The sequence below is a fragment of the Jaculus jaculus genome, chromosome 16 (genome assembly GCF_020740685.1).
Source record: "Jaculus jaculus isolate mJacJac1 chromosome 16, mJacJac1.mat.Y.cur, whole genome shotgun sequence".
NCBI classification, from domain to species: domain Eukaryota; kingdom Metazoa; phylum Chordata; class Mammalia; order Rodentia; family Dipodidae; genus Jaculus; species Jaculus jaculus.
The window spans coordinates 140001-154121 of record NC_059117.1 but is presented as its reverse complement, the minus strand read 5'-3'; the positions used below and the strand labels follow the sequence as shown (position 1 = coordinate 154121).

The 14121-nt window shown below is 41.3% G+C and overlaps 1 pseudogene; it reads left to right on the top strand.

The window, feature by feature from the left end:
• LOC101610951 overlaps positions 1 to 14121 on the top strand; it is a 63304-nt pseudogene that overhangs the window by 1914 nt on the left and 47269 nt on the right.

The following is a 14121-nucleotide window of genomic DNA, read 5'->3' as shown; positions in this document are numbered from 1 at the left end:
TTGTGACTGGGATCATTAGTTTGTTAATGTACTGTGTCTTTAGCTTCCGACAACTTTTTATTTTGATGTCCTATTGGCACAGTAACCAATTAATTTGATGAAATAAATTTACTGAACTTGGGCTAAAATCAAACCTTGGCACACAGGTGTGATACAACTTAACAGGAATCACGATTCATCTGTAAATATTCTATGGAAACAACTTAAGTGGTAGCCTGCATTAGGGCATTCAATACTAGCAGACCAAGGGAAAACAAGCAACAAACGTCTTGAAGCATATTAAAGGAATTAGTTTCTAATGTGGCACAGTAACGGTATTCAAGTTCTGATTTGCTCATTCTACCCTGCAGAGGTATTAAGAAGCTATGGTCTTTAGACAAGCCATTCCAGTCATGACCAGGTGATGTATGAATACATGCATGCATCCAAAGCACTGTTTTCAAAGTTAATGCAAGTAGATACAGTAATTCTCTTTCAATGTTGAGGCACATCATTAGTGATGAGCTAGCCAAATGTGGGCATATGATTAGAGGGAAAGTTGAAAGGTCTGATAATTGAAATGGGTTTTTAGGAGCACTCGTGTACTGAGACTTTTTAAATCCCTGCCATAAAAGAAATAGAAATGGCAGAAGGGCTGATCACAGTGATGGCTAGCCCTCATTCTAATAATAGCCCTGATGATTTTTGGTCTAATAACTCCTGCTAGTGATGACGTTTTTTGGTCAAGAGGGGATGAACAGGAGGAATCGTGCAGGAGGCTTTATTTTAAATGCCGATTGATGGTATTCTGTTCAAGCTGCATTGAAATGTTACACTGGCTGGCTATAGACTCTGTTAAAATGGTTCCCAAAGAGGAACAAAGTTATATCTTTGAGACCACACGGGTTGGAAATGTGTACATCACTGAACAAGGTGTCAATCCTGCTTCACAGTGTAGCTCAGTCAGTTTCAGCTGCATAGGTTTCTATTATTCTAATAGTCTATTTATGCTAAATCTGGCTAAAAATGAGCATTGTCCATCACGAAAACGCCTCTGCCACTTGGAATTCTGGGCTCATTTTGTGATCAAAATGTGGTGATCAAAACACTCAATCTTTCTACAGTGGCATAGGGAGATGGCAAAAACTTCCTAAAGTGCAATAGATTAACCAGTATATTGTACCATGTTCTAAAATATTTTGTTAAGTAGGTACTCTTGACAGAATTGAAGTCATATGTTAAAGTGCTATTCCAGTTACTGTAGGCTTAGGCTTTTGTATATTTTGCCCATAACTTTTTACAAAGTTCTTCTTTTATTGCACTTTCAAAGCAATATACACGTGTGTGTGTGTGTGTGTGTGTGTGTGTATGTGCCCTTAAACTTCCAATCTTATTTTGTCTTGGAGACTTTTGAATGCAGCAGCTTGTCTAGGAAGGGGTTGAGACTGGATTTTAAAATTTATTTGGGACCATGGGAATGATAATGGAGAAGAAAACTGCACATGACAGATTTCTAGATATGTTTTGCTGCTAGTTTTATGTAATATTTATTGAACATTTTGACAAATATTTATTTTTTAATATTTTATTTATTCATTTGACAGAGAAAGAGGGGGAAAGAGAAAGAATGGGTGTGCCAGGGTCTCCAGCCACTGAAAACGAACTCCAGACACATGCACCCCTTCTGCACCTGGCTAATGTGGGTCCTGGGGAATCGAACCTGGGTCCTTTGGCTTTGCAGGTAAATGCCTTAATTACTAAGCCATCCCTCCAGCCCCACCAATATTTATTTTTGTAAGCCCAAAAGTGAGTCTTTGAAAGTTTAAAGAAAACTTGACCAAAGGACAGTATAAAAACACTGACACTTGAATGTTAAACGTTACCATATGCATGAAATTGTATATTTCAGGAGAGTGTGAACTTTTAATGTTAAGTAATATTAAACTCATAAGTTAAGCAGATCTAGCATTGGCAATGTAGCCATAACTTTAAAAACAAAATTTGTGACTTGAAATTAAAATATGCCAAGGTTTTAATACAATTGTCTTAAGATATTAATGAAAACACTTCCAAGCATTGAAATGGAGTGTCCAGGTTCTCAGATGTTTATTGTGTATGTTGTTTTTTTTTTTTCAGTGAATGCCTGGCACACTGTAATCCTCAAACGTAGTTATCTTTATTGTTTTGGCATAATCAGTGACTTGTACATTAATCAATAGTATTTGAGCAAGTTTATTAGCAAGCAATATTTTCAGTTATTTTCTAAGTTTCTTGTTTATTTATTTGCAAGCAAAGAGAGATAGAAGAAAGACAGAGAAAATGAGCACACCAGGATCTCCAACACTGCAAACAGACTCCAGATCCACACACCATTTTGTACATCTGGCTTTATGTGGGTACTAGAGAATCCAACTAGGGTTGTTAAGCTTTTCAAGCAAGTACCTTAAACACTGAGCCAGCTCTCTAGCCCATATTTTCAGTTACTAAATAAGGTTTCAAAATTAAGAATGGGTTTAAACTTGGTGGACGTAAAGGTTGAATCTCAGTCACTATAGCTGTAATAATTGCTTATTCTGCATATTCTGATTGTAGTAAAATTAAATGTTTAACTGCACAACAAAAAAACTACAAGGTAACCTTAAACACCAAACAGGTCTATAAAAGTCCATATTGGCCATGTTTTGTTGAACATTGTAGAGATATGATCCCCTAGAAGGTGGGAACAAGCAAAATAGCAGACAACCCAGAGCTGTGTGAGGAGAACACCTATAAGTCCTCACTTTTTTGTTGTTTGTTTGCTTTTGCTTGGTGTGTGTGTGTGTGTGTGTGTGTGTCTTTTGGGGTTTTTTTGTTTGTTTGTTTTTGTTCTCCGGCTTCTTTATAAATCTGGGGGCCTGAAGCCAGGAAGATGGCTCAACAGTTAAAGGCATTTGCTTTCAAAACCTAATAGCCCAGGTTCAACTCCCATGGCATCACATAAGACACACACAAATAGTGGCACAAACGTCTGGTATTCATTAGCAGTGGCAGAGGCCCTGGTGTCACACACACACACACACACAGCAAAGATTTTGTAGGAAGAAGGTTGTGATCTGGAAGTCATCAGAGAATCATGAAGGCCTGCCTCAGAGCCCACTCTAGGTTTAGCATGAGTGTGTGCATACAAATAAACAAATAATAATAAAACATGTTAAAAAAGAAGGCTGAGGTCTGGTGGCCACAGAGAACCATGAAGAAGGGCTGCCACCAAGCCCTCTCTCAGTTTGGTACACACGTGCGTATACACACACACACACACACACACACACACACACAGCCCTGAGCACTGCTGAGAGCATTTCTGTGAAAGCATTGTCATACATGGGCATCAGAGCTAAACTAGGTTGTCCCAGCCCCACCCGATCCCTCCCACCTCTCCTGTGCCTCCCACTGCTTTACATTTACCCATTAACCTGAGTCCCAGTGCCCTTCCCGCCCCCCTCCACAATCTGGTATCACTCACCTGGCATACTGGAACACATGGTCTTGGCCCTGGGCTTAGGCATGGAGCACTTAGAGAGGGACGTGGGCTTTGGAACGCAGCTAACCTGAGAGCAAGAGAGAACCTAGGAATTCCCAGGGAAATCACTTAACCTGGCATAGATTATTTTTCTGGCCCATCAGCCATCCATCTCAGAAACATCAGGAGATCCAATTTCAAAGTGGTGGACTTAGCACAGGTTCCCAATACTCAGACTCCTCACCACATGCTGACTCCTTGTCTTTCAGACTACCATGTGAGCCCTCAACTGGAGAAAAGGATGCTCCATTTACAAGGGACTTCCAAGTAAAAGGGGTGACAGATAAATGTTTTCCCAAGTCCCCAACTACTAATACTCTCTTCCTGTGAAAATGCAAATAAGTTATTTGGTCTCCTGAAATCCCAACTTTCTTATCAACTAGAGCTGAAATAATCACTCCATAGAAGTGATCTGAAAATAAGTGGTATAAGAATCTAGGTGCAGGCTGAAGAGATGACCCAGCAGTTAGATGCATTTGCTTGCAAAGTTTGATGGCCCAGGATCAATTCCCCAATTCCCACATAAAGCCAGATGCACAATGTGGTGCATGTATCTAGAGTTCATTTCTAGTAGTAGGAGGCCATGGAATTCCCTCCCTCCCTCCTTCCCTCCTTCCCTTCCTCCTTGTCTTTCTCTCTCTCTCCTTGAAAATAAATAATAGATAAACTATTTTTAAAAAATACTCTAGAGCCGGGCATGGTGGCACATGCCTTTAGTCTCAGCACTAGGGAGGCAGAGGTAGGAGGATCGTCATGAGTTCGAGGCCACTCTGACATACATAGTGAATTCCAGGTCAACCTGAGCTAGAGCAAGACCCTGCCTCAAAAAAAAATTTAGTTACTTATCTATAGTATTATAGCTACTTGTAGCTCTCCCATGAAACAATCATCACTTTTTAACTTTTTTGTTTATTTTTATTTATTTATTTGAGAGCGACAGACAGAGAGAGAAAGAGGCAGAGAGAGAGGGAGAGAGAGAGAATGGGCATGCCAGGGCTTCCAGCCACTGCAAACGAACTACAGACACTTGCGCCCCCTGAAACAATCATTTCTTTACCTAAAAATGGAATTCTTCATATCTAAACGCTGCTCCTGGGTTGTCTTCAATTCCAAGAGAAGAATGAGCCACCCTTCAATAACTGGCTAAAAATTCTCCCAAAATGTCATGTCTTCTCACACACAGACTACTGCAGGACTCTTACCCAAAACACAACAACCTGGCAAGGCATGAGTCAGTCCAAAGTCAAAGTCAAAAGATCAGGTCTCTAATTCTGATCTTTGTCCTTTTCTTCCCTCCATGCTTTTCCTCCTTATAGGACAGAAAGGAGAGCACAGTTACGGAAGAGATCCTTCACACACACACACACACACACACACACACACGATTCTCTGTGTCCAAAGGAGCACAGGTGAATTTACAACAGCAAAGAGATTAGCTAGATTATGAAATTGTATAAAGAAAACCTTAAGTAAGATCCTACACTCAAACTAAATTTTCCTGCAGAAGCAAGAAAAACTGAAATTTTACACAATATTCAGATTTGAATTTTAAAAGTTCATTTAGGCATTCCTTGAAAGAAATTGTTTGTGAGTTTTTTCCACTGCATCTTGTAAGGGAATTGAACTTTCTATGTGACTCTCCATCAGAGTTTGCAAATGTAGTTCACAGGAGTTAATGACATTTTTCTCTGCAATTTCACCTTGTAAGACAAAACCCAGCTGCCCCAGAGTTTTCTTACAGCAGAGCAACTGGTCAATACTTTGCTACTTGCTCTGTCAATCCCATCAAAATATTAATAATTTAAGAACAGCCATGTAATTTTATTTCCTACTAAGAGCAAATTAAGCACTTACTAAATAATTGACAAAACTAATTCTAGAGCTGTCTCAAGACAGGTGCTATTGTTCCAAAAGAATCTACTTTTCTAACAGTTGTTTAACACATTATGCTTAATTTTCTCTGTTCATGTCCTGAATGATATATCAAAGTTTATTTCCACCTCAACCATGATTTCCTTATTCAAAATGTGTCCATGCATGACGGATGTGTACTGTTAAATGCTTGGTTTAGATTACTCACAGGAGCCCAGCACCTGTAATCCCAGGACTTTGGGGCTGAGGCAAAAGGAGCTTGAGTTCAAGGCCAGCCTGGTAGATGTAGTAAAAACTCTCAAAAAAAAATATATATATATATATTTATATTTATATATATATAAAATTTGGAAAGATGAGCTAAAACTTAAATGGCTTAAACAAAGCTGGTTTGCTTTAGATTTGTCCCAACCCGAAGCCTGAACATAGCTGAGGTGGAACTGCAAAAGAGGCCCTGCTCTCGGATGGCCACACACGGCGATGACCCTCGCCACCCAGAGGCCTGCTCGGTCCCTGACTTGGCTGGACAATGCCTTATGATGCCTGACACTTTCAGGAAAAGTTTTTACATCCAACCTGCGCTCCACAGTGTCCTTCTTAATCTTCTGTACGTGATCTCCAGGACCGTTCCAGACAATTACCCCTTTGTCAGGGTGGACCCTGGAGTGAGGAAGGCAAAAGAAAGTACCAAGCCTGTGGCCACTATGAAAAGCCCGTGGGCGCGGAATAACCCTCTGTGGCCTTAACTGCGGAGCCCCGGTCGCACCCGCTCCCGCCCCTCCTGGCACACGGGCCGCGCTCAGCCCAGGCTGGGACCCCGGCGCCACCTCCGGGGCTACCCAGGGCGCCTCTGCGCTGACCTGGGAGGCAGGCCCCTCGCTTAGCTCCCCTCTCCTTTTCCGGCGCTCTCGCTGACACGGGTCCCAGAGTGGGAGAAATTGACACATGGGAGCCACATTGCTCCCCTTAAGCAGTGTTAGCAAAACTAACTTGCGGAACTAGAACAGAGACAAGCCCACATCTTGACCAGGAGTGCTTACTCATGGACACTTCTTGCCCCCTGCCCAATTCTATTTACCTAAAGCTTATGCCGGTACCTGAAAACAGACTTTCATTCTCTGCACTATCCTCTACTCCTCTTCTCAATATGTCACATCAATGGAGTTTCCTTTCTTTGTTTTCACCCTTCCTCATCTCTTTGGTGTATTGGGATGGGTGCCCAAGCCTAGCCTGTTGGAGCTTCTGGAGCCAGAGATTTTGCCCCAAAATCCCCAGTGACAAATTGAGAGATACTTCACAGATCTTATGGGCAATTCATCTCATCAAAGTCCCCAGTAGCTGCTCCCCAAACTGCATCACGATGTTTACCAAAGTCATGCATGTCACAGGTTGCCTCTACCAACATGAGCTAAAGGACATCCAAGCATGCTGGTCTTTCCTTAGGCTAGTGGCAGACTGGGACATTTCCCAGATTTCTGTCCTGTTCTTCACACAGATCAATCTGCTTTGTGGCCTGGTGCTTCTCCCAGCATCATCCAGAAACTCCCCGTTGGCTCTCACACTGATTGATGGTCTCCTTGATAAGCCATGGTACTCTGAGTCCTATCTTAGCATGTGCTTCTCAGGGGACCTGCACTAGCATGCCATTCTACACTACTAAATATTTAATGACACAAGTGAAAAACTCTGTCAATCAAGAGAAGTAGCCCAGCATTGTGAATTTTAAATTCCCCAAATGAAAAATAAATGATATTCTACAAATAAGGCTCATTGCAATGGAAAGCAGATCTTCAGTAATGAAACAAGTGTAGATTGAAAGCAGTACCATCATGCCCTATCTCCTTTCAAACTGTCGAAAATTTAAAGAAAAAAAGATTCAAGGTTTTTAGAGTTTTAGAGATATAGCCTATACCTTGCTAGTGAAAATATAAATTAGCATTTTTCCAGAAGATAATTCAATAAAGCCTAATCAATTCTTTTGAAAGATGCACAATTTAACTTTTAGAAATTATCTTAGGGAAATAACTAAGAGTATGTATAAAATTTAATCATGAGATTTTGTAGCTTAAAATGAAGTTGTTTAGAGATTGCTTCTCTTCACATACACAGGCCTGCCAGTTAGACCACTGGAAACCTCTGGGCAGGGCTTCAGCACATACGCACTGGCCTTGAAGCATCAGTAGAAACTAAAGCAAAGGAAACCTCTCACAAGTACCCCACACACACACACTGCAAGCCTACACTGGGAGAGCTAACCTGGCCAAGGGCCATCATACCGCCCCACACACAGCCGCAGCCAAGCAAAGCCAGCTGGGTGTGCACCAAGGAGGGAACCTGCTCCACAGCTCAGAGCTGGTGGGCTAGAAAGCCCACACCAAAGGGTGGCTGGCCTGATCTCCAGGAGACAAACCATACCCCAAATCTGGTTCTATAGTTTCAACTGGAGGTGCAAACTGCACCTCCCCTACTAGTGCAAGTTGGAAAAGGAAATTCCACAAAGAAGGAAAGAACTCAGACCCACCAAGGAAGAAATATAGATTTCTTTTTGTTTGTTTGTTTATTTTTATTTATTTATTTGAGAGTGACAGACAGACAGAGAGAGAAAGAGGCAGATAGAGAGAGAGAGAATGGACTTGGCCTCCAGCCACTGCAAACCAAGTCCAGACACATGCGCCACATTGATGGCCTTATGTGGGTCCTGGAGAATCAAGACTTGAACCAGGATCCTTAGTCTTCACAGGCAAACGCTTAACCACTAAGTCATCTCTCCAGCCCTAGATTTCTTTTTAAAAATGTACTTTAGGTGTACTTTGTGGTTTTTATAGTTTGTGTATATGTTATTATTAATGTTATCATTTTAGTAATTTTTTAATCTTTTAGTACTATTTTTTTGAGGCAAATCTAACAGACTGGCCTTTTATGAGAGAGAGAAAAGAGAGAGAGAGACTTGGCACACCAGGGCATTCAGACACTGCAATCTAACTCCAGATGCATGCACCCCCTTGTGCGCATATGTTACCTTGCACGCTTGCGTCACTGTGCATCTGGCTTAAGTGGGCCCTGGAGAGCAGAACCTGAATCCTGAGGCTTCACAGGCAAGTGCCTTAACTGCCAAGCCATCTCTCCAGCCCTTAGTACAAATTTTTAATCTCCACTCATATACATATGCAGATATCTGTCTATATATGACTAAATGTATATTCTCAATCCCTCTTTTGTTTTCAGTTAGCTTTTAGCTTCTTCGGTACATGTCTTTGCCCGGCTACAACTAGATTGGACATCCTCTGCCTCTACTACTCTTTCCATGCACAACTCATGTATTTTTCCTCCCATTCCAACCACTTTTGCTATTTCTCCTTCTTATCCCCCACTCTTTATGCCTTAAAACTACAACCTTCTATAGTTGTAAAAGAAAAAAAAAACTAAAATCTGTAGACATTAACAATATCTCAACTTTCTTCTATCAAATACTTTTCACACATTAATCTTCTTCAAAATAGAATATTAGTCCCTATCCTCTCTCACAACACTTCCCTCCCACTTCCAAATTTAGTAACTAAAATCCTCCTATATTCCATATCATCCTTGTTCATTTATTCTCCAATAGTTATTAAAGTCAAACAGACCACTGTTGTTGATTGGCTAGTATAACATTTGCATAATGTGCATATACACCATCTGTTGAATCTCCTGTAGTTAATATTCTACTCTGGGAGTAAAATAGAGGTCCCAACAGCACCTTGAACTCCTGGACTGAGTTATGACTTCTGAGCTGCACAACTAAAAATAGCTAATTAAAAAATCCAAGCAGGAGGGGCTGGAGAGATGGCTTAGCAGTTAAGGTGCTTGCCTGAAAAGCCAAAGGACCCATGTTCGATTCCCCAGGACCCATGTAAGCCAGATGCACAAGGGGGTGCTCACATCTGGAGTTTATTTGCAGTGGCTAGAGGCCCTGGTGTGTCCATTCTCTCTCTCTCTCTCTCTATCTCTCTCTACCTGCCTATTTCTGTATCTCTCTTTCAAATAAATAAATAAATAAATATTTTTTTAAAATTCCAAGCAATAAAATAACTCAAGGTGCATAAATCCCAAAATAGTCATATAAGAAATATAAAAAGTCAAAGCAGGGGGCTGGAGAGATAGCTCAACAGTTAAGACATTTGCCTGCAATGCCCAATGATCTGGGTTTGATTCCCCACTACCCACATAAAGCCAGATGTACAAAGTGGTGGTATCTACAGTCAGTTTGCAGTGGCTAAAGGCCCTGGAGCACCCATTCTCTCTCCCTCCCTCCCTCTGCAAATAAATAAAATTCTTAAAAAGTCAAAGCAAGGGCTGGAGAGATGGCTTAGCGGTTAAGCTTTTGCCTGTAAAGCCTAAGGACCCAGGTTAGAGGCTCGATTCCCCAGGACCCACGTTAGCCAGATGGACGAGGTGGCGCACATGTCTGGAGTTCGTTTGCAGTGGCTGGAGGCCCTGGTGTGTTCATTCTCTCTCTCTTTCTCTCTGCCTCTTTCTCTCTGTCTGTCATTCTCAAATAAATAAGTAAGAATAAACAAAATTTTTTTTAAGTCAAAGCAACATAACTCCTCCAAAAATCATGAATCTAACAGTTATGGCCATCTGTGAGTATGAATTAGACAAAGTGCCAGGGAACGCAAAAACCAATTATGGGGCTGGAGAGATGGCTTAGCAGTTAAGGCGTTTACCTGCAAAGACAAAGGAACCAGGTTTGATTCCCCAGGACCCACATAAGCCAGGTGCAGAAGGTGGAGCATGTTTCTGGAGTTTGTTCACAGTGACTAGATGCCCTGGCCCTTGCTCTCTCTCTCTCTCTCTCTCTCTCTCCCTCCCTCCCTCTTCCTCTCTCTCAAATAAATAATAAAATATTTTTTAAAAATAATTATGTGCAAACAAATAGGAAGTAAAGCTCATGAATGAATCCCAAGAGAACATGCTAGATTTTCAAAAAACACTACATAAAATAAGAAGTTTAACAGCTGATATGAACATGGGATGCAGCAAAAAGAAACACTGAAAAAACTGAAATACTGGATTGATAAATAGCAAGTCAAAAAATAACTGTGGAAATCCTCACTAATGGAGTGGCTCAAGAGGAGTGCATCAACGATACGACAAAATGTCAGCCAGAGCTTGAAGACAAGGGGGAGGAGTGGAATATTCTAATAAGGACAAAAATAACTTGATAACATAAGCAGGCCATTTAAGATATTTGAAACTATGAAAAAACCAAATTTAAGATTTAGGAGTAGAAGAAGTAAAAAAAAAAAATCACAGGACTAAAATACCACAGAAAACTAATTGCCCTCCTGACTGGAGTTAAGATGCAATCTCACCTTTGTTTTGATTTGCATTTTCCTGATGGCTAAGGGTGCTAAATAGGTCTTCAAATGAGTAATGGCCATCTGATTTTTCTTCCTGTGAGAATTCTCTATTCAGTTCTCTGGCCCAATTTTTGTGTGGGTTGTTTGTCGTCAGCATTCTTATTTCAGGACCTCTCTTTTCAGAAGAATCAGCACTCCTCTTGCTCCCAAAGCAGAGCAGTGGGCCCATCCGCAAGGATGGCGATCTCAAGCAATCACAGCTGTGGGCTGCAGTCTGTGTGCCTGAGATCTGGACCTGCTTGCATTTCCTCCACCACACACACTAGCCCATTACTGTTTTAGAATGTGAATTACTTCACATTTCATGTTGTTTGGTTTTGTTTTAATATTTTTATTTACAAATAAAGAGGGACGGTGAAGATAGGTGCCCCATGATCTCTTGGCACTGCAAACCAACTACAGATGTATGTGCCATTTTGCATACCTGGCTTTACATGGGTGCTTGGAATTCAAACCCAGTCCATCAGGCTTTGCAAGCAAGCACCATTAATCACTAAAAGCTCTCTCTCCAGCTCCTTTTGTTTTTTGAGACAAGGTTTCATTATAGGCCAAGTTGATCTGGAATTCACTCTGTAACCCATGCTGGACTCAAACTCATGGTGATCCTTCTAGCTCAGCCTCCTGAGTGCTGATATTAAAGGTGTGTGACACCATACCCAACCCGGTCCATTGCTTTTAAATTCAACTTTGCTCAAGTAATCAGGACACAGGAAGAAAACAGCTTCTATTCCAGTTCCATGCAAAGTTCCTGTTGCAGTCAGGTTTGCATTGCTGACAGAAATCACCTGACCAAGAGCATCTTTGGGGGTTTATTTTAGCTTACAGACTCGAGGGATGGCATGAAAAATGATGGCATGAGCAGAGGGTGAACCTCACCCCCTGGCCAACATCAGGTGGGCAACAGGAACAGAAGAGTGTGTCAAACACTGGCAAGGGGACACTGGCTATAACACCCATAAGCCCAACTCCAGCAATACACTGCCTCCAGGTGGCGTTAATTCCCAAATTGCCATCAGCTGGGAACCTAGCATTCAGAATACCTAAGTTTATGGGAGACACCTGAATCAAACCGCCACATTCCACCTCATCCTCTATAAACTAATAGCTATCCATGTTGTAAAATGCAATGCATTCAGTCCAACTTTTAAAGTCCCCAAAGTTTTTATCAATCCTAATGATGTTCAAACATTCCCATAATCCAAGGTCTTCCCTTTGAAAACTGCCCCTTACTCAAGCCTGCTGGCAGAGGGCAGCACTGCTTCCAAAGAAGAGACCAATTACAGTGCTGAATGAAGGTTACCCTGGAGTCCTGGTATGTTAGTCACTTACTATGTCACCTTTAAGGGCTCCATGTCAGGAGGAAGCAGGTGGGCGGTGGTCCAGCAGCCCTGCCCCTTCCTCAAGTGGCAGGTCCCACTCCCCACCTGCTCTCCCACTGATGTATCTTTTCTCATTGTTGTTTGTTTTTTGAGGTAGGGTTTTGCTCTAGCCCAGGCTGACCTGGAATTCACTATGCAGTCTCAGGGTAGCCTTGAACTCACTGCAATCCTCCTACCTCTGCCTCCCAAGTACTGGGAATAAAGGTATGCACTGCCACACAAGATTTTGTTCAAGCATTATTTTTATGTGGCAGTTTAATGAGAATTTTTGCTATAAGAGTAAAATTATATGCCATTTTATATTATTCATGAATCTTACTTTTGATAAAATACAAATATGTTTAACCTTATTAAATCTGATACCTCATCTCAAATCCCATTTTAATACAAAAGAAAAAGCTATCATAAGAGGGGGAAAGTTTTTATTATAGGGGACAAAAGCATTTCTGTTTCTTTATTCTATCTGTAGGCTGACTTCAACCTTACAAGATGCCACATAAAAATGAACATCTAAAATACTGAATTAGGATAGTCTTTTGATATGAGATAATTACTTGGTTTATAGCCTAAAATACTGCTTACTGAAACATTTGTTAATAGAATAATAAGTGTACAAAATACCCTCTGAATTTTAACATGACTTTCCAGTAGTTTCATGGAAAGAGCTTAAAGAGCAACTTCTATAAAGCAAGATCTGTACCATAGCAAGAACAGCCTTGTGTTTCTCTTAAGAACTCCCACTCTCAGTTTTAATACTTAAAAATGGTTCCAAATAAAGCTTCTTTAAGACTGAAGGAAAAAAAAAGGTCAGGCATGGTGGCACAGGCCTTTAAACCCAGCACTTGGGAGACAGAAGCAGGAGGATTATCGTGAGTTCGAGGCCAGCCTGAGACTACACAGTGAATTCCAGGTCAACCTGGGCTATAGCAAGACCCTACCTTCAAAAAAGAAAGAAAGAAAGAAAGAAAGAAAGAAAGAAAGAAAGAAAGAAAGAAAGAAAGAAAGGAAAAGAAACCTGAAAAAAAATCTAAAAATGGAACTACCATATGACCCAGCTATAACCACTCCTTAGCACTCCTGGACATAACCCAAAGGACTCTGTGTCTATTGACAGAAATATCCACCCATCCACCCTCACTGTTGCTCTATCTAAATGTCCATCAACTGGTGAGTAGATGAAGGAAGATGTGGGATTTTGTTCAACTGTAAAGAAAAATGCAATTACAAAATTCACTGGAAATGATGGAATGGGAAAATATTATATGAAGTGAAGTCACCTCAGGTGTAGAAAGATGAAGATCTCCTATTCTCTCCCATATACAGATCCGAGCTTTGAAATTTTAGTTCTGTGTGTGTAAATCAGAGTGTGTGCAGAGGGCAGGAAAGTAGAAGGGGGCTGTGAGAGTGGGGAGGCGTTAATGGGTGAGTGGTAGAACACATGCAAGCAGAGAGGAGGAATACTGGAGGTATAAAGATTTAAGCAGGTGTGCGGGAGAATGGGATGGGTGGGAGGGTTAATCAATGATATGGATGTATGAAATGCCATTTGGAAACCTATTATTCTATAAGCTAAATAAAAAGTGTAATTTTAAAACAGTGAGTTTCAGCCAGTGTCCTGTGTGGGTACCCTCAGAACTCATCATTTGTTAAACAAACATCCAGCATGCAGGGTGGGGCACACTCCTATGAGGTGTTGGTCAGGGAAGCTACCTGAGGCATCACAAAGCAATACAGACTATTGCTGCTGCTCCTAGTAGCATACTAGAACTAGATGGTAAGAGCCTATGCTGAAGACACCCCATGTCTCAGTTGCAGAACATAAAGAAATCAAGCAAACTCTTAGCTAGAAGCTTTCTCCCTGTTAGCTAGCTTTCATAGTGCCAGACTGTGCCATGCAGGCTCCTGGGGGAGAAAAGTCACCAACAGT